The sequence below is a fragment of the Carassius auratus genome, unplaced genomic scaffold, assembly GCF_003368295.1.
Source record: "Carassius auratus strain Wakin unplaced genomic scaffold, ASM336829v1 scaf_tig00012213, whole genome shotgun sequence".
In the NCBI taxonomy this organism is placed as follows: domain Eukaryota; kingdom Metazoa; phylum Chordata; class Actinopteri; order Cypriniformes; family Cyprinidae; genus Carassius; species Carassius auratus.
Window position 1 is genome coordinate 58,435 of NW_020524270.1, and position 23,888 is coordinate 82,322.

General features: G+C 35.9%; 1 pseudogene; it reads left to right on the forward strand.

Moving 5' to 3' along the window:
- The window catches only part of LOC113073468 (NT-3 growth factor receptor-like), a 75,754-nt pseudogene extending 51,874 nt beyond the window's left edge, over positions 1–23,880 (forward strand).
- Positions 23,881–23,888: the final 8 nt, after the last annotated feature.

Genomic DNA, 23,888 nt, shown 5'->3' on the forward strand with positions numbered 1-23,888 from the left:
GATTTTTATTTTGTTTTTGTCTAGTATTTTGAGTTTAGCATAATCATCTGCGATTTTTGCCTGATGGTTACTTATCCTGAAACAAGTGATAAGACTTCACAGGCTTTCACAAACTTTGTTTTGTTTTTTTTGATAACTTGATTACTTACACAATTTTTTTTTTAATTTTCTGAATTATTTGATTTGCTTACTAAACCATACAGTAAGTCATTCATTTTGTCACGTCCGATTTACAGTAAAACAAGAATTGTTACTACTGTATGCTGAATGAACCAGCGAATCATTAATTGGTGAATCAGTACATTTGGGAATCAGTGAGTTTTTGAATGATGTGTCAATTAATGAATCAATGAATCAGTCCAGTCATTACTGAATTAATTCAACCAGTTAATTGGTGAATCAGAGAGTCATCAGTGAGAATCAGTGAATCATTAGAATCATGTGTCAATCAATGAATCAATAAAACATTTATAAATTAAATATTGCCATACGTTTTTTAAGTTTGAAAATATATTTTGCACCGCATACTAATTATTTCAGTTCCTGCTGCCCACCAACAGCCATTTTCCGTAATCCGACTTTGTTCCACACAGCAGGTGGCAGACATTCCCAAGCTCTTCATTGCCCCCTCGAGTACGCTTCCAAACAGAACTGATTCAATTAAAGCCTGAAGACTTCTGCCATTTGAAAAGCCCGTGAAAGTGTACTTATTACAGTGAGTGGCAGCGACATTGACAGTGATTTGTGGAGTTTCTGTCCTTGCCTAAATTTGTACAGTGTGCTCAGGGAGTGCATAAATCCGCTGCCCCCCTTAGCAAGACTCATATTTTAGTGCACCTACTGTACTGTCATATTTCCAGAGGAAATTGAACTTGGGTTTAAATTTAGGTTGGCTGCAAATTCCCTCATGTGCCTCACAGATTGAATTCTAGACAAAAGCATATGCATGCTTGAAAAAGAGAAGGTGAAATGGGAAGCAGGGGCGTGAAAAGTCGATAACTTTATGTTTAAAAAGAATTTGAGTGGGCTCTCAAAGCGGTCTCTACTACAGAAATAAGTGGATTTTTTTTGTGGAGTGTTTTGTAAAGCATATAGTTCTCACTTTGAAGTATGTAGTACTCATAGTAGTTTATATATAGTATAGTAGTTTATATATTTTTTAACTATATGGATTTAACTTTGAGCATTGAAAGTTTGTCATAGTTGTTTATTATCTTTCCAGAGATTCTAATTGTTCACATTTCAGTGAACTCATTTTATAACAATATCACCATATTATATATATATATATATATATATATAAAATATGGTGATATTGTTATAAAATAAATCAAATGTTGTATAAAATAATAGAAGAACATTTTTGTGTGAATTTTAATGGTTCATTTCCAGATAAACTGTAATTTAATCTGCTTTAAACAGGATGAAAATGACTCTTTGTTCATATGGTAATTTTAATATTTTGCACAATTGCCAAACCTTCTTATTTCCACCTGAGAAAAGGATTCACACTAGTCCTTTTGGGACACAGATGGGTTTTCTCTTCCACACGGCCTTGATCCGGACTAATCTGTGAATTATCTGTCTTTAGGATTTTACATTGTTCCGGGTTTGGCAGACTGTATTCCCTCAATGCATCCATTCACTCTTTTTTTTATTCTCTCTGTACTTCCTATGAGCTTTTCCATGATTTCCAAATCAAGCCAAAATTGGATTGGCAGTAGCATGCAAGGAGAAAAATGACACTACCTTATATTTCCGGGCACCATGTGCTTCTGATCTGCCGGTTCCGTCTCCAGTGTAGAGAAAGTCCCAAACTAAGTGAGCTTTGTTAAATCGGCTTAATTTTATCGGCCTCTGAAGATGTGATTCTGGTTCTCCAGCCTATTTTGAAGCCCCCAAAAGTGGCAGAGTATCATCACTCATATTGTGCTGCTTTCTTGCCTCATAATTTGATTTGTTTGTGGGCAGAGACATGCAACTCATGCTGGATATCACTTTTGAAGCATCTGGAGGCTACCAAGAAGATTAATTTAATTCATCTGAGCCGAAGCAATAACAACACAGCTGATTGCATGCGGTGTCGATGTCATGTCCGAATCCTGAATCCTTTTCCTCTGTAGTTTTTTATTTTTATTTTTTGCAGAAAAACTTGCTTTTGCACTGACTTTTTTTCAGATTGCAAATTAGTTCATATAAATATATGAATAAAAGTATACAAACAACTAAAACTCTAAAACACCTACAAATTTAAATCACACACACATGAATATGAATATATATATATTATTTTTATATATTATTTTTATTTTTAAATTTTTTAACTATATGGATTTAACTTTGAGCATTGACAGTTTGTCATAGTTGTTTATTATCTTTCCAGAGATTCTAATTGTTCACATTTCAGTGAACTCAGATACCAAAAGGAAAAAAAATATGGAGGGACCCAGATGAAAAATGACAAAGCCGTAGGCAAACAAAGCCAATATCCGCTGCTCCATGAAGCTGATACACAATCAAACAGTGCCTGGTGGCTATGGAGAAGCACATGGAGGGGTTGTAAAGCTGCTTGATTTGTCATTTTGTTCTTGGAGAGTGGAGGACGTGGAAAGAATGGGGTATCAGTAGCAGTGGATGATGACTTGGGAGCCGGTGTAGCTTAGTTGGTAGACTGCGAGATGTTTAATTGAATTAGATTCATTGTTGTGGTGGTGTAGTGGTTAAGACGCTGGGCTGATAACCAAAAGATTTGGAAATCTACAGCCACAAGAGATAGTAAATGGATTCCACCATACCTCTGTAGTCTTTACCCCGACTAACAGATGGTTCTCAAAGTAATGAGTGTCCCTGTTTCTCTAAACCACTCAACGCACAGGTTAACTCAGTAAGCCAGAGAAGTCATAAGAAGCGTGGAAAAACATACAAATGTATATAAACACCCAGAGTTATGCTATACAAACTGCATGAGTCTTTAATGGCAAAATGACTGATTTATAGTATGCCAGGCGTGTGTTTGTGGGTGTTTACAGCAAAGGTTTTGAGAATGTACTAATAGATTAAAGCTGCGGTAGGGAACTTTTGACGCTCTAGCGGTTAATAAACAGAACTGCTTGCGTCTTGCAGAAGAACATCGTAGCCGGAACTACTTTTCTCTGTTTATATCTATGAAGAATCACAAAGGTACTGGGTTACTCCGCCGCGGTACCCCCAAAGCAATCTAAAATATTCTGAATATAAACACTTGTTATAGGTGCACCCTAGTGATTCAGGACAAGCTAAAAACACGGTTTGGAAAATGGATTCATGGTGTACTCGCTTATTATATACATTTTTCTACATTTTGAACACAAATAAAGTTACGGACCGCAGCTCTGATTGGTTATTTTTTACCGGGAGCGATGGAGTTTCTGCAAATGGCAATAGGATCACTGGGAGGAGCCAGAGGAGCTTGATTTTTTTCACAGATTATCTGTCTCATATTCTACTGTCAGGACATAATGACAGGTTTAATAAATATGTAAAAATATTTTTTTACAAAAGTTCCCTACAGCACCTTTAATAGCACAGGTTTCTTTTTTTTATTCCTTTTAATTTCTTTTTAATACGCAAGACACTGATATGAGCCGGAACTGAGAGTTTAGAATAGAAAAAAAGGACTTCATGCTAGCTTGAGCATGAGTCATTAACATTTAAGGTTTATATATATATATATATATATATATATATATATATATATATATATATATATATATATATATATATAAATATGTAGTGTATGTACATGTATATATGTAGTGTATGTACATGTATATATATATATATATATATATACATATAGTGTGTATATTAGTATACATATAGTATAATGTGTAGAAACATTACACAAGAAAATTCACAAACGGTTTTATGCAAAGTACCTTTGCAGTGTGAGACTAGATTCTGCTCCAGGTTAAACTCTCACTACAGTAACATCACTTGACTACTTGTCAGGTCAACAGGGCTATAGAAGTATTGAGATGGATACATTGCCAGTGTTGGCCAAACTCTGTGAAAGCAGTGAACCCTTTGTTCAACGGCCGTCAATTACCCAAGCCTCTTCCCTGTAATCATCTCTCTCAAGACTTCCACCCTGAACCTTCTGGCATTTTAGCAGTGAACTCATTCTACCCCAATTAGCCATTAAAGGACCCCACAGAATTCCACAGCACATTTGAAAATATAAACTTAAAGTACTGAAGTAGCTAGCTCGCAGGAGTTTTTGTCACTAGGCACAAAGATCTCTACTGAGAGTTTTGTGATCAGAGGCGGAGCGAGAGTTTTAGACAGTACATGGGGTGGGCAAGGCTAATTCAGGGGACATGACAGAACATCAGTGATTAACTCCAACCTGGCATAAAAAAGCATGAATAAATCCTACAATTGCTGATTACTTCACATCACCCCACATTAGCTATACATTCCTCCCGTAACTTCAAATGTTAGTCTATTGGAACGTATTTTTCTTATTTCTATCATCTGATTTACCAGCGGTTCTAGCGAAAGATCTAGTTCATATTAGACCATTTTAACATTATATTGGTCTAATGCATTTTTATTAATTACAATAAAAAAAGATTAATTATATGAACAAAATATAATACATGTATGTTTTGCTAAATTGTATATATCTATAAATTGTATAACATCTATATATCACACTGAAAAGGCAATAAAAGTGACTTTAAAGTTTCGAAATTATTATTTTTTTAAAAACATACTAGAAAGAGTACATTTATTACAAATAAATGTAAATATATAATCTTTGAGTATATGACTAATTAATATGATCTAAATATATTTAAATATAAAACAATATATACATGTATGTGTTTTAATATTATATGAAGTTATTTAAAATAAACATTATATATATATATATATATATATATATATATATATATATATATATATATATATATATATATATATATATATATTATCATTCAAGGGTTCAAGGATATATGTTTTTCATTCATCTTTTCAGTTCTTTTTTATGGAGGGGGATTTCTTTTATTGTCTGAAACCAAAGGAAAGAGAAAAGAACAGCCTTATCTGTTTTGACAGAGCACCTTTGCTTTCAAACGGCATTAAAGTCGATCTTCTCTCTTATGTCTGCTGGCAAGATTAGAGAGGAAGAGCTCTATAAAGTGCTACAGACCATTTACTGCTGTCATTTTGGTGCAGAAAGGTTCAAAGTGAAGTTCTATTTGGATTGATTTTGCGTAAACTGATTTTGCTTCTTATTTCATCTTTGCTGATTGCGTATGAGACACTTTTTTGCAGTGAATCTCCATTAGTGGTTGCCCAACTGGTTTTGCTTCCATAGCAAGCGATCATGTTTTTGAAGAATAACAAAAAGTACAGCTCAGTTGCACAGCGGGAGCCATTTCGTAAGTTCAGTCACTTAGATTTGCATGCCAGAATAATCAACAAGAGCAAAAAAAAAAAAAAAAAAAAACTATCAAGGAATCCGTACCCTCATTTGCACTCCATCTCATTTTACTGGAAAGCATATTTCCACCCTGTCAGGCCAGAAAGAATCCCTGGAGGCCAGATCAGTAAAGTGGGACATTCATCTCCAACCATTTAGTCAAAACTTTCAAGCAGCATCCAGTTAAGTGTTGACCTCAGTCAGTGGGTTCAAAACTAGTGTTACACAATATCATTGTGTTGTTTTTACTAAATTGACATAAGTGAGGTATACAGAAACTATTTCTTCTGCTCGTTCCCGTGAAAGAATTTCAGAAAGTGGTGGCATGCCCTGCACATTTAAACATAAAAAAGCCCAGGAAAGCATTTCAGTCCGAAATTGCTGAAGTGTCTGTGTAAAACGACACTCTAGAGGGCCTTTTAGAAACTTATTTACTTCAATACAAACACAACGCGCTGAAAGATAGTGTATGTCCTTATTTTGTCTGCTTTTGTGCTCCAGACACAAAAAGCATGATAAACTTCTGGCTCACTCAACTCCGGAGGCAAAGGTTTACCTTTATAGAATTATAAATCATAGTGGACAAAGAATAGTGTCCATCTCGGAAGCAATCCTGTGCTGTTACAGTGGAAATATTGTGATGCACCATAGCAATAGATTCAATAACAGCTCTGAGGGTGCAACAAATTCTTTTCATAGTGATGAATACAGACTTATTCTTTAGGCTTGGGGAATCAGGATACAGCTCTAAATGGATTCCACTTTTATGTTTTGAAAATATCTTTGTAGATGCCTGTGTAGTAAGATATTTTGAATTTTTGAAGACAGTTACAACTGTTTTTATTCATGCAATTAATATATATTATTATATATATATATATATATATATATATATATATATATATATATATATATATATATATATATATATATATATATATATATATATATTTATTAAGGTGTACTGTGAAAAGTCTTAGACCAACAAGGAATGGTTTTAAGTGGAGTCAATTAACGCAGATACGTGTTATGAGTAATTTTCTCCTGATAACGCCGAAAAGAACTTAAATTACAATTTCAGTTTTAATCGTACAGATAAGAGCAATACATTAATCGAATATGTAAAGGGTCTACTTTTTTTGGATACAGACATAATAACAACAAAACTTTGTGCACTTATAAAATAAAGATAACAAACAAGGTGTGCTGTCTGCAGCCTTTGTCTGCGCTGATCTTAATGTACAAACATGTAATTAAAGTGAACTGTAACTCCGTGAATACTCAACGAAAAGACATGAGAGAGATATCTATAGAAAGCTTGACATGTCTACTTTTAAACTAAACAAGTGCTGCCGAAAACAGATATTCTGTGATAAAGTAATCCATATGAAAACAACGCGATGTCCGTTTTTCACGTCTCCCTACATTATATCTAATGTGACCACGCCCCCGCGCTGAACGCGCTATTCAGATTAAAAAAACTGAAGCGTGCGGCATGAATACGCACACACAGGAGAAAAAGCAGCGAGTCTGTTCTTCAAGTTTTATTTTACTGTTTGCTTCGCGATGAGAGGAATAAGACATAAATCACCCTTTCTTGAAGTGTCTTGGAGACATTTTCACAGTTCTTCTGGATTTAGTTTGTCTCAGTTTGTTCTGTTTCTTCATGTTATTCCAAACAGACTGGATGATGACGGGATCAAATCACTGTGTGGAGCACTGTCTGCTGTCAGACTCCTTATAAAATCAGAAATCTCACTTGATTATTACAATTGGCTAAAATAATGTTTGGAAATGTAAACTGTTATTTCCTACTGACACACCACAGCAAAAGACAGAAATGACTAATGACATTGTGTTGGTGAAAATACTATTGGCCTAATACTTTTGCTCAGTACTGTATATACAGTATATATGTGTGTGTGTGTACACTAGCTTTCAATATTTATTTATTGAAGTAGTTTTGTCCCGCAAGGAAGCTTTAATTGAATCTAAACTGCTATTACATAATATTCTATAAAAACAAAATCAAAGAATGTTGATCTTGGTAAATGTCCTGCTTGAGTAAATCCCATTAAGTTTAATGCCACATTACAACTTTTCATCTACTTTTCATTCTTGAGCATTGATATGACTCGACTTGATGACACTGTATAAATCTTCACAAAAGCCACATTCATGTCAAATGATTGTTATAATACAGCACTTTATTAATATGTTATTTTGACATTTCCCTCTTGCCAGAAAAGAATCGAACCCGTCTAAAAGACTGATGATCTTCTCCAGTGAACCATGGGAAGCTTTGGCTGACAATAATCGTACTGATGGCGCGCACCTTGTGGTCGGCCTTCTCCCATTAGCTACAGGTGTAACCACCACAGGAAATTAATCCTTATTAGGGAGCGTTGAAGGGGGTGCGACTTTGGACACTTCTGCTGGCCTAATGACAGATACATATCTGCCCGAGGTCCTATTATTCCTTCAGGCCCGGCTCTGCCTCCTGGCGCTCCAGTGCTGCCGTACTAATGAATCTGTGTTTTTATCATCTGTCAGTTGGTATTAGATGATAGCTTTAGATTTCTTGCAGGACATTAACGGAGTGCCTGTTTGGTAATGGGAACGCACAGTTCAGTGGGAATGATGGAATGCAGGGTGTTGAAGGAACAGATTTCCAGTGCGCTAGGCTCTTTTATTTGAGTCAATGGTAATTGTTTTGCATGATGTTTTGAGAGGCCTTGAGTTTTATCTTTTGAACTGCTTTCCTAGGCTGTTTAAAAAGACAGTACTGTAGTTACGGCAGGCCTGAGTCATCCAGATAGAATCTGTTATTTGCATTCTCACTCCGCTGATCAATGTATCTCATGTGGGCTATAAAGCTATGTATCATTCCATTATTAAATAAATTATTATTTAATACAGTGTTTACTCCAAATCTGTAATTCTCCTTTAATTTCGTTTTAGTAGCCCTGCGAGGTATTGCATTATTGCATATTACCTCGATTATATATTACGTTTTAAAATGGTTCTCATATATATTAGGGCTGGGTTTTGACACAAATTTCAGAATTCGATTCGATCATCGTTCACAAGCTTGCGATACAATTCGATTTTGATTCAATCGATTATTTGGGTTATATTTAAGGTACAAGATGTGGCAAATATTCTCAAGTAAAAAATAAATAAATAAATAAATAAATAAATCTCTCAAATAATGCTTTAAAACAACGTGTGATGTGAGTTATTAATATGGATGGTTGAAATTTGCTGATTTGTATACAAACACTTACAATGTAATCAATTAAGCCTTTGTAATATTAAAGTAACTATACTAATTTAACTAACTTAATACTAACTTAAACTACAAATTATTTTTATTAAATAAATAAAAAAATATATATATTATATATATTATTATATATATTATCTTATATTTGATCTACTTTTTAAATAATACTAAAATGACACAGCAATTTGATAACCCTCTAAAACAATTTAACTACAATAATTATATAATAATAATAACTTAAAGTTAATCATACTTATTTAAAGTAATATTTAAAGTATACATTTATTTTCTTAGATGGTATTGATTAATTTATTGTGTAAATATTATGTAATTGATTAAAATTAACTGCGAGCCCTGATTTTTCTTTTCTTTTTTTTTCTTCTTTTTTTTGTGATGCAGTCTGACTCCGTTTTAGCAGTTTTTAGTTTTCTGTGCTTGTAACATTTTGGTTTCAGGCTTTTTTGACATGTCATTTTGAGACCGCTGCATCACCTGAAAACAGGAAGCCCTCGGAAAGCAATTTGAGCCGCGTCTCTTGAGGTGTTCAAACACGGCTGATCTGTGATAACCAAAAGACGCCTATTTGTTCTCCGCAGAGCGCACAATGTGTTTATTGAATTTTCGCTGTCGAGAAAATGCTGTTTAAGCTTTGCCGTCTGTACCACCTGTCAGAAAGCTCTTCGTCCTGAGGGCTGGCAGGAGGCTTTGAAAGCAGCTGAGTTTTAAATCGCTTAATGATCAGACAAACTATGACAGATGAGATCTTTATAACCGTGTCTGAATGAGATGCAAGTCGCCCGATCCTCTGGATGAGGTCATCATGGTCCTCTCCGTCTGCCTCAGTGCACTCTCTCTCACTTTTCATCTTCTCCTCTTTTCCTCCCACCCTCTCGCCCCCCTTTCATTCCTTCTCTCACGCTTTTTTTCTTTGACCCATGAAGCCATAACCCCTTTCCATCCAGAGCCAAATGCCAAATCATCAAAGGAAAGGGTACAATGATTAGGACCATTAGGGCTATCTAAGACAGCGTCGGGTTCTCTGTTTAAAAGCGCCTCGCTTCAGCATAATTGATAGGATGGTATATCCCATATCCCACCGGAGAGCGATCGCCGCTCTTAAATCAGGAGCTGGAAATGAATTTGCCCCAGATGCAATCAATATCAAAAGATTGACTTGAATCCGAGCTCTCTACCCCATCTCCAGATGTCATGCCCCCTTCCTCTCATCCATCTATGTCTTAATCTCTTCCTTTCGGGGCCTGGTGCATGAAATGTTTACTCGGACTGGGAGAGTTTGAGGCTTTCAGATCATGTGTTAAGCCGCATCAGTAATGACGGTCTCAGTTCTAGATCCAGTTGGCTGCAGTTGTGTTTGTCAAACATGATGAATGTTGAATTGAGTTTAGTTGGTTAAAGTTACCTCAAAGCCTAGTCTAGACCCTGTTAAGGAGTCTCCATCTTCATCTTTCATCTTAACACCCCTAAAAATGTATGATTATATATTTTCGTTGCATTCTTAGAATGTATATATCACTCAAAATGGGAAATTATGTAAGCATTTTTGCATTATGTTGTTCCAAACCATTATGACTGACTTTCTTCTGTTGAACACGAGTTAACTTTTGAAAGTGTTTTCATTTACTTATTTTTGGTTACACTATATTTCACAGGGTCCTTGTTACAGTGTCATTATACATTTAAGTACTTTAATATTAATTAACTACATGCACTTACTATATGGATAAGGGTTTAGTTTAGGGTTGCATGTAATTATGCATAATTTATTGTTAGTAGTAGGTAGGTGGGTGGTTACTTTATTATTATTATAACTTTATGGACAAAAGCAATTGAAACAAATATTTCCTATGTGGTCTGTAGATGAAAAAAAATAATACAATTTTGAACTGACATGAGTATGAGTAATTGTTGACAGACTTTTAATCCCTTTACTGAACATAAAACATGGCACACTATGAGGAGCTAAACCTTCCTAAAACCAAAATCCAACATTTGCCCCTGACAAAATATGAAAAATCTGGTGATATAAACAACTTAAGTCATGCCATGCTCTCTCTTTAGTTGTTTGCTTTGATGATAGCCTGCACCTCACTATAAATGCTAATGCATCCCCCGCCAATTCATTAAAAGACTCTAATTGCAACATAGTGGCACAACGGACATTTGCCAAGTGTATAACCTTCATCACTTCTCCTCATCATCCTTCCCTTTCCTCATCTGTTCTCCCACAATATGCTGCATAATAAAATCATTAGACCACTGCTGTTGCAACCTAATTAATTAACCCAATAAAGCAGTAAATAACTTAATAAAACATGTATGTGCCTGATGACGCTGTTTTGACGCTGTAACTTTTATGCATCGACATCGTCGTCTGTTGCCCAAGAGACAATGTACTAAATCACAATTACCTGGGGTGAAACATTGAATGGCACGCGTGCTCTGTGGATTAGCCTTGTTTGGTACACAAATTGGTTTGTATATAAATCTGGTTGAATTAAGTTTGTTGATTTCTGGCCCAGTGTGTTTTCAATGGTAATGCATTCATTATTTTCAGAGACACGACTCTTTCTTGTCTTTTTCTGCTTTTTCATCTCTCAAGAGCTCATCGGAAAAAGCCTATCACAGACCGTGGTACACAAATGTACACTTTCAGGTAAAAGATAATTGAGAGCACTGGGTCTAAATGACCTGTGTTTGTGTGTGTGTATGTGTGTACGTACAATGTTTACGCATGCACAACAAGAGACGACGTATATAATGAATGTAAATCTTGCAGGTTTAAACTTAAGATCGTTCGAAACAGGTTTGTGTGATTGTTTGTCAACTCCTTTAAGGCAGTATTAGAAATCTCTGCTACTCGCAGGATTTGTGAATTTCAAAACTTCTTAATGTGCTGGTGTGTTGAGTTTATGTACAGTACAGATCAATGCTTAGATAGATATTTATAGTTCCCTCTCAGTCTCACTCTCACTCACTCACTCTCGACTTCACGTCAGATAACTGACTAATTGGGATCTCGCTTAGAGAAAACCTGAATATGCACAGGCTGCCTACTTATACTCACGCTGTGATCAGCAGCAACTGGATGCAATCATCACATGCCAATGTGCATTGGCTCGTTTAGTTTACACCCGAAGTAGATCTGAAATTGTCAAACAATAAACACTTCTAAATTAAAGAGGTATGAACTATCATCTGAAGCTAGCATTGCTTAATTATATTTCCTTCTTTAAATGTTCTGAATTCCTCTTATTAGGGCCTTTTGCACCGCTTTTGTTCCAGAACTAAATGTACAGTACTAAAGTACTGGTACGAATTTGTGCGAACTATTGCCCAGTACCATTTCAAGGGTTTCCTATATAAGGGTTTCCCACCGACCGTGTGTACTAGTACGTGACGTAAGCTGGTCGATAGCAATTTCATTTGTGCATGCCGTTCAACAACGTTAACAAAAAAGAATAACGTTAAAATGGATGGAGGATGGAGGACACTGTGATCGGAGTTGTATTTTTGTTGTGTCTCGCGGATTTCACAATAATGGACGTGAAATGTCGATGTATACAGTATGTAAAGCAATTGAAAGTATGGAAAGGAGGATTAAGAATCTTCAACAACAACTGGCAATGCTACATTTGCTGTAAGTTCCTGCACTTCAGCGTCCGTATATGTATCGCTGTTCATCATACTTGTGAAATAAGTTGACCCAATGTTTACAGTATGTTACTCAGCGTTTTAATTCATGGAGGGTGAAGCCGTTTTCAAACGCATCTGGCCAATCAATGTCTACTTACATGACAGTTAGTACCAGTGGTGCTGGTTAGACCCCGCTCTGGAGTAGGAGCTAATTTGTCTCTCGAAAAAGGCAGTCCAGTACTAAAGACGCACCTAGTTCCTGCGGTGCAAAAACGCCCAAAAGTGGCCTTTTCTGGCCTGGTTTGTTACTGTCTGGTAGTGCATGAATGACTAACTCATAGTGGAAATTGACACTCATTGCTCACGTTACACCACCACAAAGTTCAAATATCATCTCAGTCTTAGTCACATTTTAGTCACTTGAGCTATTCATAGTTTTTGTCTGGTTTAAGTCGACGAAAAGTTATTGTATTTTTGTCAACTTTTATTCAATAATTTTAGCCAAACTGTAGTCACCAAAATAGATTTTGGTAGCTATTTTATATGTAGTTTTCAAATTAAAATAATAATTTAATAATAATAAATAATAATAGATAACTATTAAGCTTATTAGAAATTTGGATCAAGGATTGAATTTGGAAAATCTTGAATAAATTATGACAATTTTCATTTTTGGGTGAACTATCCCTTTAACAGAAGTGTTAGGATGCATTTTGAATGTCCGATAGTCCTCGAATAATATTATAGTCCAGTCACGTCTAGTTAACGGAAACGTGGCATAAATTTCGTCATAATTTCGTCATCAGATATTATTTTTAGCTCGTCAACATCTCGTCTCATCTTAGTCACATAAAAAATGTTCGTTAACGAATATTTTTTGTCGTTGTCTTCGTTAACGAAATTACCACTGCGTCAGTGCCTGTTGGTTTGGCTTCATTCGTTATTCACATGATTGTCATGTTTGCTTACCATGTTTTTGTCGTTCAGGAATCATACATGGTCATGAATGCTTACTCTTATATTTATTTATTTATTTTACAACCGCACCTCCCAATCTTAAAATTTATGATAGTTTTACACAAATTCATCAGTAGCAAGGGTTTTCTTTCAGATAGAAAGATTGAGAGCTGTGAGAGACTGCTTGTGAGAGCAGCAGAAGCAGGTGATTCATCTCGCAGTCATGTTTTTGTGCAGTTCACATGTAGGCCTTTGAAATAGTGTGTTTGGATATGTCGTTAGGCTCTGTCTGAAATGCCCCTGTAGGAAAGACCTGGGGAGAGATATTTATAAAGTAATGCATACAAAGAACGCTAAATAAACTGATATCTCACCAGTGAATAACCACATGGAGCATGTATTTCACCTGCTGTTGACTGGGTTCTGTCCCCCACGAGCCATATTTTCTCACCTACATGTATCTGCTTTTTTAGATGCTCTAAAGCATGCTTTTTCCAGACCAGAGGGAAATGTAGAGCTAAGGAGATAAAAAGGAGGAAAATTACATGATTCTGCAATAGAAAAAAGCAGGCCTTACATAAAACTACCTGGACTGAGTCTGTTGAGACATCATTTCTCAACAGGCCTAAATCGTGTGCTGGAGATGCTTTGTTATGCGTTCTTGTGGGAGGAGAGTAAGGAAATGGCACAGTCTTGTGTATGTAGGACACATGGTTGTCAAGTGGGTGGGTCTATGTGCTGCAGTCTGTCTTCTGACAGACAGAAAGAAGGTGTGTGTGTGCATTTACTGACAGGAACACGTCCCACGGTCCCCTCCAACAGTCCTTGCGGGGCTGCTTCTGACAGCCGGTCCCGATAGTAAGCAGAAGATGTAAACACGCAACTAGGGATGCCGCAGCAGACAGGCTTGCATTAACCTTGCCTGCAAATGGATGCACACCCCCATGCTTTATTAATAGTATCTTGAGGGCGCTTGTATAGCACGTGTGCTCATTTAATCAAGACTGTGAAAAAGTAACACTTGGGCAGCTTTGCAAACACAACATGTGGCCTTGTCACATGGAACTCTATTTAGTGTGGGTGTTTTGCTCTCAAAGTGCAAGTTATTTTTAATTAGGCTGTAAAACACTAGCAAACAATATCTCTTGATGCACGTTTTACTTTCTTGGCTTCCATGTCTGTTTTTAATCGGTCATTAAATCAGTTAGACAATTATTTTTCATTCAAAAGTAATGGACTCACAAAAACTGAAACTCTGAAATACATTTTTTGGGTAATACATATGTATATATATATATGTGGAATATATATATATATATATATATATATATATATATATATATATATATATATATATATATATATATATATATATATATATATATATATATATATATATATAAACAGACATACATACACACACACACAAGAACATGTAATTGTTTTGCATGTAATATTTATTTATTTATTTAAATAAGCACAAGTACATTTTTTAAGTATCATTGTAATATTTGTTGTCATTTAATTTTTTATTAATTATTTTTTAATGGATTAATTTAGATTCTTAATTGAGGAAATACAATTTTAAATATAACAAAGAGTCCTACAATTGAATGTATATTAAGATTTTTTTTTAAAACAACTATTTTGCATTACACTGAACTAAAATGTGTTTAATTCTCATGAAATTGTCACATTACAAAAACATTTATCAATAAGTTCTTAATGTTGATGTTGATGTGTTTCTTCATGCTAAATATAATTTCCTATCTTTCTTTTTTTAAATTTGGATGTGAAATAATATTTATTTCTGAGGTTGTTGATGTCAAGTTTACTGCCAAGCAGGAAGTGATAGAGTAGATATGCATGAGAGTCCGTCAAGAGAAGAAAAGCAAGGTTACAGGATAAAGCCCCTTAGCTTATTATAGTACAGTCCCCAATCAGATAAAACTGAAAAATACATCTGTACTTATACAGTTCTGATACCTAATCCAGACGGGGTTTTAGCAGACGGGATTTCATTTATTCCATTTCTGTGGTTTCATTTGTTTTGTCATGTAGTATAGAAATTCAGTGTCTGAAAAGATTGACTATTAGCAATAAGATTTCACTTGATAGTCTAATGCCAAAAGAGATGTTAACTTAAACTGAAATAGTCCTGCAGGAATTAGGAATGGGATCATTTGGTGCCTCGTGATTCGTTTTGAATTTCAATAGTTGTGAGACACAATTACAAAATGATTCTTAAAGGAATGGTTCACCCAAAAAAAAATTACATTTGCTAAAGATTCCAAGACATAGATTAGTTTCTTTCTTCATAGGAACAGGTTTGGAGAAATTTAGCATTACATCACCTGCTCACCTCTGCAGTGAATGGGTGCCGTCAGAATGAGATCCCAAACAGCTGATAAAAACATCACAATAATCCACAAGTAAGGAAGGGATCCGATGGTGAGCAAGGGATGAAAAATCAGTTTTCCCATGAAGAAACAAACTCATCGTCATCTTGGATGGCTTAAGAGTGAGTACGTTTTTCACCAAATCTTGATTTCTGGATGAACTATTGAGCTATTAAAGCTTCAAGTTTTCAGCATCAGTGCTCCAGGAATATTCCATTTCCCGCTTTTGTTTACTCCATTGTTTCTCAGACTTCAGAGACTGTAGCACTTTCAAAGGAGTCGTTTACAAAAGAGTCGTGAGTGCATTAAGGCATCATACAGTAGGAAATGACTTTGTGGCTGACTGGAAATAAACAGGTGCTCTTTCAGGTTCATTTAGCGTCGCTTTCTAGCGAGGAAGGAAATTGCTGGGGGAAAAGTCCGGCCTAATCCTGTTTTTTCTATTTCTTTTTTTGTTTTGTTTTTTCTTGCAACGATTTACATGCATTTGAACCCCGAATCAGCTTTGGTTTGGATCCTTGTGTCATTTTCAGCCAGTAAACGGAGTAAACATCTGCGGGAGAGTGGTGGGGGTAAAAACGGCTTAATGAGGACTGTATAAGTCCTGTATTCCCAGCTGCTCACTATGTTTAGACAGACGACGTCTAGTGTGGGTAACCTCTTCTCCTGAGTGCCCTCTCACAACGCAACCTGTGAGGTGAATGCAACACAACAGTTGGCGTAATAAAACAATTAGCCCGTGCAATTTGTAACTTTCTTAATTGCACTGCAAGCTGAAAGTGCTTCCAACGCGCCCGTCCTGCTAATTGTGAACCTATCACTCACTAGAAAATGGAGAATAGGAGACGGAGAAAACAAAAGGCTGTTCTCTCTCTCTCCATCTTTGTCTCAGGCTCTCTCTCTCGTCGTCTTTTTCTGTCCTGATTAAATAAATGCTTTTTAATTAGTTTGGAAGTAATGCATGTGTTCGCCATCCTTTGTCTTAATCTCCACCGGTGCCTTTAAAAAAAAAAAAAAAACTTCTGTGATGGAGACTCGTACAATTGAGTGTGCTGAAATATTTACCATCATTGTTGGACGCCTGCCATAATGTGGAATTGCCTCAGCAGCCCTAAATGAAATTGTCCCTAATATGTTTCTGCTGATTAGAGCCTCTGCTTTGACGAAGAACGGGGCGTTTGCCAGCTAATACAAAAGGCAATCCTTGAGTGTTGTCCATTTATCAATATTAGCTTTTTTCCTCCTTTGAGAATTCGCCTTCGTGATGGGGGGAGATAGTAGAATGACTCGTAACTTTGGGCAGCAAGTGTTGATGTTGGACGGTGGCTTATCCAAAACTCCTGTTTGGAGTAAATAGCAGATGCTGTCGTGGTCGGCCATATGGAGCTCGCTGCCTCGCAGCAGACTGAGAGCTGGGAATGGAAGCAGTTTGAAGGTACAGAGATTAAAGACCTGCTCAGGCCGCCTTACATCACTGTAAGTTGTGCTTTGATAATAATAATTAAGTGCATGCATTTTATTTATTAATAATGATGTGAGAGCAAAGTGACATAGCATTTAAAATACATTTATCTTATTTTTTATTTTATTTTTTTTAGATTGGAAAATACAATAAAAACTATTATAGGAGCAGTTAAGATTGTTTTTTATATATGATATTTATATATCCTAAATGTGAGCATTTTACTTGAATGGAAAATATACATTTGTAAAAATAAAACATACAAATATATAATTGAATAAATACTGTATAACATATATATATATATATATATATATATATATATATATATATATATATATATATATATATATATATATATATATATACACACACTAACACACACACACACACACACACACACACATATATACATATATATATATATATATATATATATGTTATATATGTTAGTGTGTGTGTGTGTTTATTTTGAATTATTTGGAAAAAACATTCATGAAAATGTTTCTGTATGAATTAAAATAACTACATTCATTTGACATTCAATTCTTGAATGTATTTGTTAACGTTTTGTCGTGCTTGTGTTTCATGAATGATGAATACTTTTGTGTTATTGCCAGTTTTTCCAAGTGTCTGTTTCTTGCTGAATAGAAGCTTTCAACTGTATCTATTTACTTAACACATTTAAAGTGGATGTTTTTGTTTTATAAAATTTTGTCTTCCTGATATAGTTTGCATAGTAATACCAGCTATCACCCTGTACGAGTTCAGCATGTAACACTTTACCTCAAACATACTATAGACAAAACATAACAACCCTCCTGTTGAAGAGCTTTTCTTTGTTGATTTTAGTTTTTTTCCGTGGTGACCCACTATATGTTTTTCTATAGATCAAATTTCTTCATAACATCCAGCGATTATCTGCACATCAAAGTCAGACAGGAGATGATCATCTCTAGATTATCACCTGCCGTCAGTAATGTTGTGGCAGTATTTATTAGGTTGTTTGAGGTTACATTCCTCACTCAAGGGCAGAGCCGCAGTAAAGCTCAGCAGGGACTTGAACCGGCAGCAGACTAGTTGCTGCTCCATTACCCTGCCCAGTGGACCAAGCGTGGTTCCATTCATCTCTGTATCAGAGGCAAATCCACCTGATCTCTTGTGTTTGGATCGTTCCATTCTGCAGCTCCCGACTGGCACTCACATGAAGATTTGGATGTAAAACTATGCGTGTGTATGTGAGGCATATGTTTGAGCAGTCAGGTTAAATTAACTGCATTCAGAGATCAAAGCAGCTATCTAGGATAAAAGTTATGATGACATGAATGTTGATCAACAAATTACATCAAAGGGGTGTGTTTTTGCAAAGTGATATTACCTTGAATTACTTTTTATAAACTCATTTACAAAACATTTTGATGTGAGACTTTTAAGACTTAATATAGGTTTTAGTTGATTGGAATAGGAATGTAAATAAATACAAATATTCACTAACATTCTTTTTTTATATAATAAAGTGAATTAATAATAATAAAAACAACATTTTTGACTTTTTTACTTGACTGAAATATTATTTATATAATATTAAATATTAAATAAATACATAATATTTATTAACATTTCTAACATTAATGCATTTTTGCTAAATAATAACAAAATACGTTTTTATTATTATTATATTTGTTTTCTTTTACAAACTTTCTTTTACAAATTGAATTATTTGGGGGGGGGGTATTATTATTTATGACTAACACATTTTTGTGTGAATTGTTAAAAATGTTTTATTATTTTTAAAATAATAATAATAATTATAATTATAATAATAGCTATTATTATTATTATTATTATTGATATGTCATGCAAATTAAGTACTGTAAATAGGTTAAAAAATCATATTGCCTCTAAATTTCTTCTAGTTTATTTAAATTTTTGATTTCATGCACATTTTTCGTTGCACAGTTTTTTGTGCCATGTTCCTTCAACTTACCTGATCAGCCTGAGTGACAGCAATCCGACTCATGAAATGCACGTTTCTCAATCTCTGTTTTGCAGCACTGGCAGCGGGAAGACTGTTGCACAATCCACTTAATCTCTCTCTCTCTCTCTCTCTCTCTCTCTCTCTCCCCCTCCAGATGTACAGCACATTAAGCGCAGAGACATCGTGCTCAAGAGGGAACTGGGCGAAGGGGCCTTTGGGAAGGTATTCCTGGCAGAGTGCTACAACCTTAGCCCCACTAAGGACAAGATGCTGGTGGCTGTCAAGGTAAGAGATGATCCCTCCATTCCAGCAGGGCTGTGGTGCTCTCCAGTTACACGGGACTCATTCCAAAGGTCAAGCCCCCTTCGAATGACAAATAAAGTTGATCCCCCTGTGCCCACCAAAGAGGGCTTTCTTTGGGGGAATGATCGCCAGACGTCTTGGTGGTGGAGGATCTGTTGACTAAGATCAATGAGGGAAAGAGCTCTGCTGTGCTCCGAGGAGAGATCAGCTACTGTAGCATTTAATATTTGGCATTGATATAAGGTTTTGGAGTGTATTAAGATATTGCAATTCTGTGGTTTAGTCTTTATGACATAGACAGAGAAGAATGAGTCACCATTGTGGGCAGACGGTTCCTGGATAATGCTTTAACATGGTTTACCACATGGGACTATTCACCAAGGTCAAGGAACTCAGCGTCCAGTGAACCGAGGTGCTTTATTGAAGACTCTGTTAAAGTGTGTCAGTTTGTCTGTCAGTTTAGAAATGTCAACGTTTCACAGATGCTGACTTGAAGTATGAATTCAAACATATAGTATTTTGTTGTGAATATATGAAATAAAGTTCTTTACATGGCAACAAAAATCTTAAAATAATTTCCTAAAGATGTCTTTGCCTTTTGATTGGGGACGTTTTAATATATTAAATATTAGACATCAGAGATCTCAATAAATAAAGTTCTGTTCTTCGAGGAACCTAAGAAATAAGTTTGAGCTGCAAGCCATTTAATTTTGTAGCTCTATACTTACACTGTCTTTAAACAATGGTGTAGATTCATCTATTTTATTTCACCTAAGAAACCCTAGGAGAAACATCTGGTCTGAGGCATAGTTGACACCTAAATTAAACCTAAATGTGTCTCCTCAGCTTGGAAAGAGCAACCTCTGAGCAATAAAATGTTCCTTTGGGAAGCTGCTTGGCTTTGTCTGCTTCATGGAGCTCTATCACAGCAGCTGTTGTTTGAAAGCCATCCAACTCGAATTCAAAGAGGTCAAGTTTTTCCTTGTATTTTGGCCAAAGAGCTGCCATCCTCTCTCTTGTACCCTTGCTCTCCCCCATCTCCACCTGACGCCCAAGACCTCCAGACCCTTATTACAAGTGACAGCCCCCCAGGTGGTGCAGCATTCGTCCTCTCTTCTCTCTTTAACCTGTGCAGGTGGCCAATTCCACAACACAGGGGTAATAAAGCATTATGGATAGGGAGAGATACCTTGCCATCTGCGAATTGGTTCTCTCATCCATCTCCAGAGCATGAGCCTCTTTGCAATTCCTGATATGGATTAACCCACAGTAGCTCTAATTAAAATTAAACTGTGAGCTCTGAGGGCGAAACGCAATTATAACATAATTGAAGGAGCGATTCCTCACAAACACACTGCGATGCAAGTCTGGCTGCTAGAGGGACTGGGAAACCAATTGACATATCATGGCCAAGGCTGCAGAGGGGTGTTGTTTTTTTTTTCCATGAATGACGGGATATAAGATGACTAAAAGACGGATGTGTACAGGCAACTCTTTACTCTTTCAGAAAAGACAAAGACATGCACAAACAAATCAGAGATGCCATACTAGTCATTTGTGCATCTTCCTTGGCACCCTGAGGTTAAGTCCATGAATATGTGCTTTGAAAATTTTGAAAAATATATGAATTGTTATAAAAAAAAAAAAAACAATGTTACATGAAAAAGCACTTTGGATCTACAATATCTTTGCAGTATTTGTGTCAATTCATCTACGTTTTGATTATGCATTAAAAGCTATGTCAACGGATCTGGATATTTACATTTTGTTATGGATATTTCCCTGATAGAATTTAAAGCACTGTGCAATGATAATATTTGTGTCAACTCATCTACATTCTGATTATGCATTTAAATATTTTGTCAAAAATAACTCTGCATGCTCCATTGGTTTGTGGCATATTGTATGTTTAGGATTCATAAACCATTAGAGACGGAACCGCTTAGATCCAGATAAGTTGGAGCGGTTAGTCTCATTAACCTGATTAATTGTTCACTTGAATTATTTATTACCAACTGACTCATTTAAGCTCCCTTAATTAATTTACTTGTACCAAGAGTATAAAAAATAATAGCAATTCACATTTAATTCATGGACATACACAATATATCCAATCATTTTAATGATTGTTTTTGAAATGTGGATTTTAATTGAACTTTCCCCCAAAATAAATTTGGTTTCACCCAAAATGCTTTAGTATCTGGCTATTATTGTGATTATCAGATGATAAACTGACCATCTGTTGTATTCTAATGACGTCTTATGACCATCTTATGTACATCTACACAGACCCTGAAGGATCCCACCCTTGCGGCGAGGAAAGACTTCCAGCGGGAGGCCGAGCTGCTGACCAACCTTCAGCACGAGCACATAGTGAAGTTCTATGGCGTCTGTGTAGACGGAGACCCGCTTATCATGGTCTTTGAGTACATGAAACACGGAGACCTCAACAAGTTCCTCAGGTTTGTGGCTGTTATGATGCAGTAATCTTTGTGCATTGCTTGTGTAATGATCAAAATAAAAAATGTAATCAGTTGTTATTGATTGAGGTCACAGAGCAAGGGCCCTATTGTATACCTGGCACAAGGCACTGCATAATTGCTTTTGCTAGTTTCAGCCCGACGCGTTCTCATTTTACCGTCCTGCTCTGCGTTGTTTAAATAGCAAATGTGTGTTCAGGGGCATTGTTGACGCATTGCTATTTTAAGGAACTGAAAATAGACTAACGCCATAGACCAACTCAAACCTGGTCTAAAGTCTGGCACAATATTTTTTCTATGTTATTTAAAGAGCGTGTTAGTAATATGCGCCAATAAGTGGGTGTACAACACACGTACATTTTGCTTATTACACACACAGGGATACGCAGCACCACCAAACATTTTTAAAAATTAAAAATTATATTCCGCCATGTAAATAGTGAATCCATCATGGCCCGAGCACAACTGGGTTTTAAAGGGGATGAGAGATAAGACTTTGATTGGTTTATTGCACATTATGACCAAAAACATTCATTTCTCATTAAGAGGATTGGGACGACCCATTTAGACCATGCGCCAGGGTGTGCGGAATGTTTTCCTGTCATTAAACTAGCAAAATTAGATTCGGACATGCCCTGAATGCACCTTCGCAGTGCGCTTTTGAACCATGCCCTTAGATCATTAAAATAGGGTCCCTTGTGTAACATAATTATAGAACCGCTGAATTCCGATGTGATGCTTTGGGAATTTCATAATTTTACAAGACCAGCATTCCTCAGCCTGAGGTTTGTGATGGAATTGTGGTGGGTTATGATTATAAACAGAGAGCCCAATTAATTTTATAATATATACAATTTTGAATAAATGTTCTGAATGGGAACACAAGTATGTAACACAGTATATGGGTAGTTGATCCTTTGGGTCTACTCTAAGTTTATATAGGCCTACCCCTGCAATTTTCCTTCTCATTTTGTTAAAATTATTCATTTTGTATATTCTGCAAGACGTGTGTAAACTTATGAGCAGAACAGTATATATTGCCGGTATCAATTTCAGTGTCTTTATAGTTCAATTTAAGGTTCTTGTTTTTTTTTTTTTTAACTAAAATGGTTGGGAAGCTCTGCATTAGAATGTTGCATAAACCATTTTACATGCTTGTCATTTTCTTGTGGTTGTGATGTAAAATTCAGCGTTGTGATGTCAGCAGGGCCCATCTGACTGTGACTGAAAGGTTACAACCTTCCTCAGAGGTATTGTACAAGCAAAGGAAGTGATACAAAGGTGTACATGGTTTCTGACAGAGTCCTGTCGAAAAAGCAGAAATTGCATTTTCTTTCGAGCTAGCAGGATTATGGGGATAACAGTTTTTGTCAAAACTACTTCATACTTAATGACACTATAAGGCGAAACATTTGTGAAAGGGCAGAGAACCTGGCAGGCATACTGAATAATACAGCACATATTTCCATTGAAGAAGAATGTAATCTAATGGTAACATTAATGTATGTTCCACTGACATATTATGGCGGCATTGGCTCATTCTAATTTCATATTGATTTGTTTTGTTTTTTAATATGTATTTATAAAAGCTTTTAGTTTGGTTTAATTCTTATATAATGCACTGCAAAATTACTTTTTTTTTTAAGTGACAGAATTGTTATCTTATTTTATACTTGCAGAGCTCACGGTCCAGATGCAATGATCCTGGTTGATGGACAGCCGCTGCAGACCAATGGGGAACTGGGTATGTCTCAGATGCTGCACATAGCCAGTCAGATCGCATTAGGGATGGTCTACCTGGCATCTCAGCACTTTGTGCATCGTGACCTGGCCACACGCAACTGTCTAGTTGGGCAACGGGCTGCTGGTGAAAATCGGAGACTTTGGAATGTCAAGAGA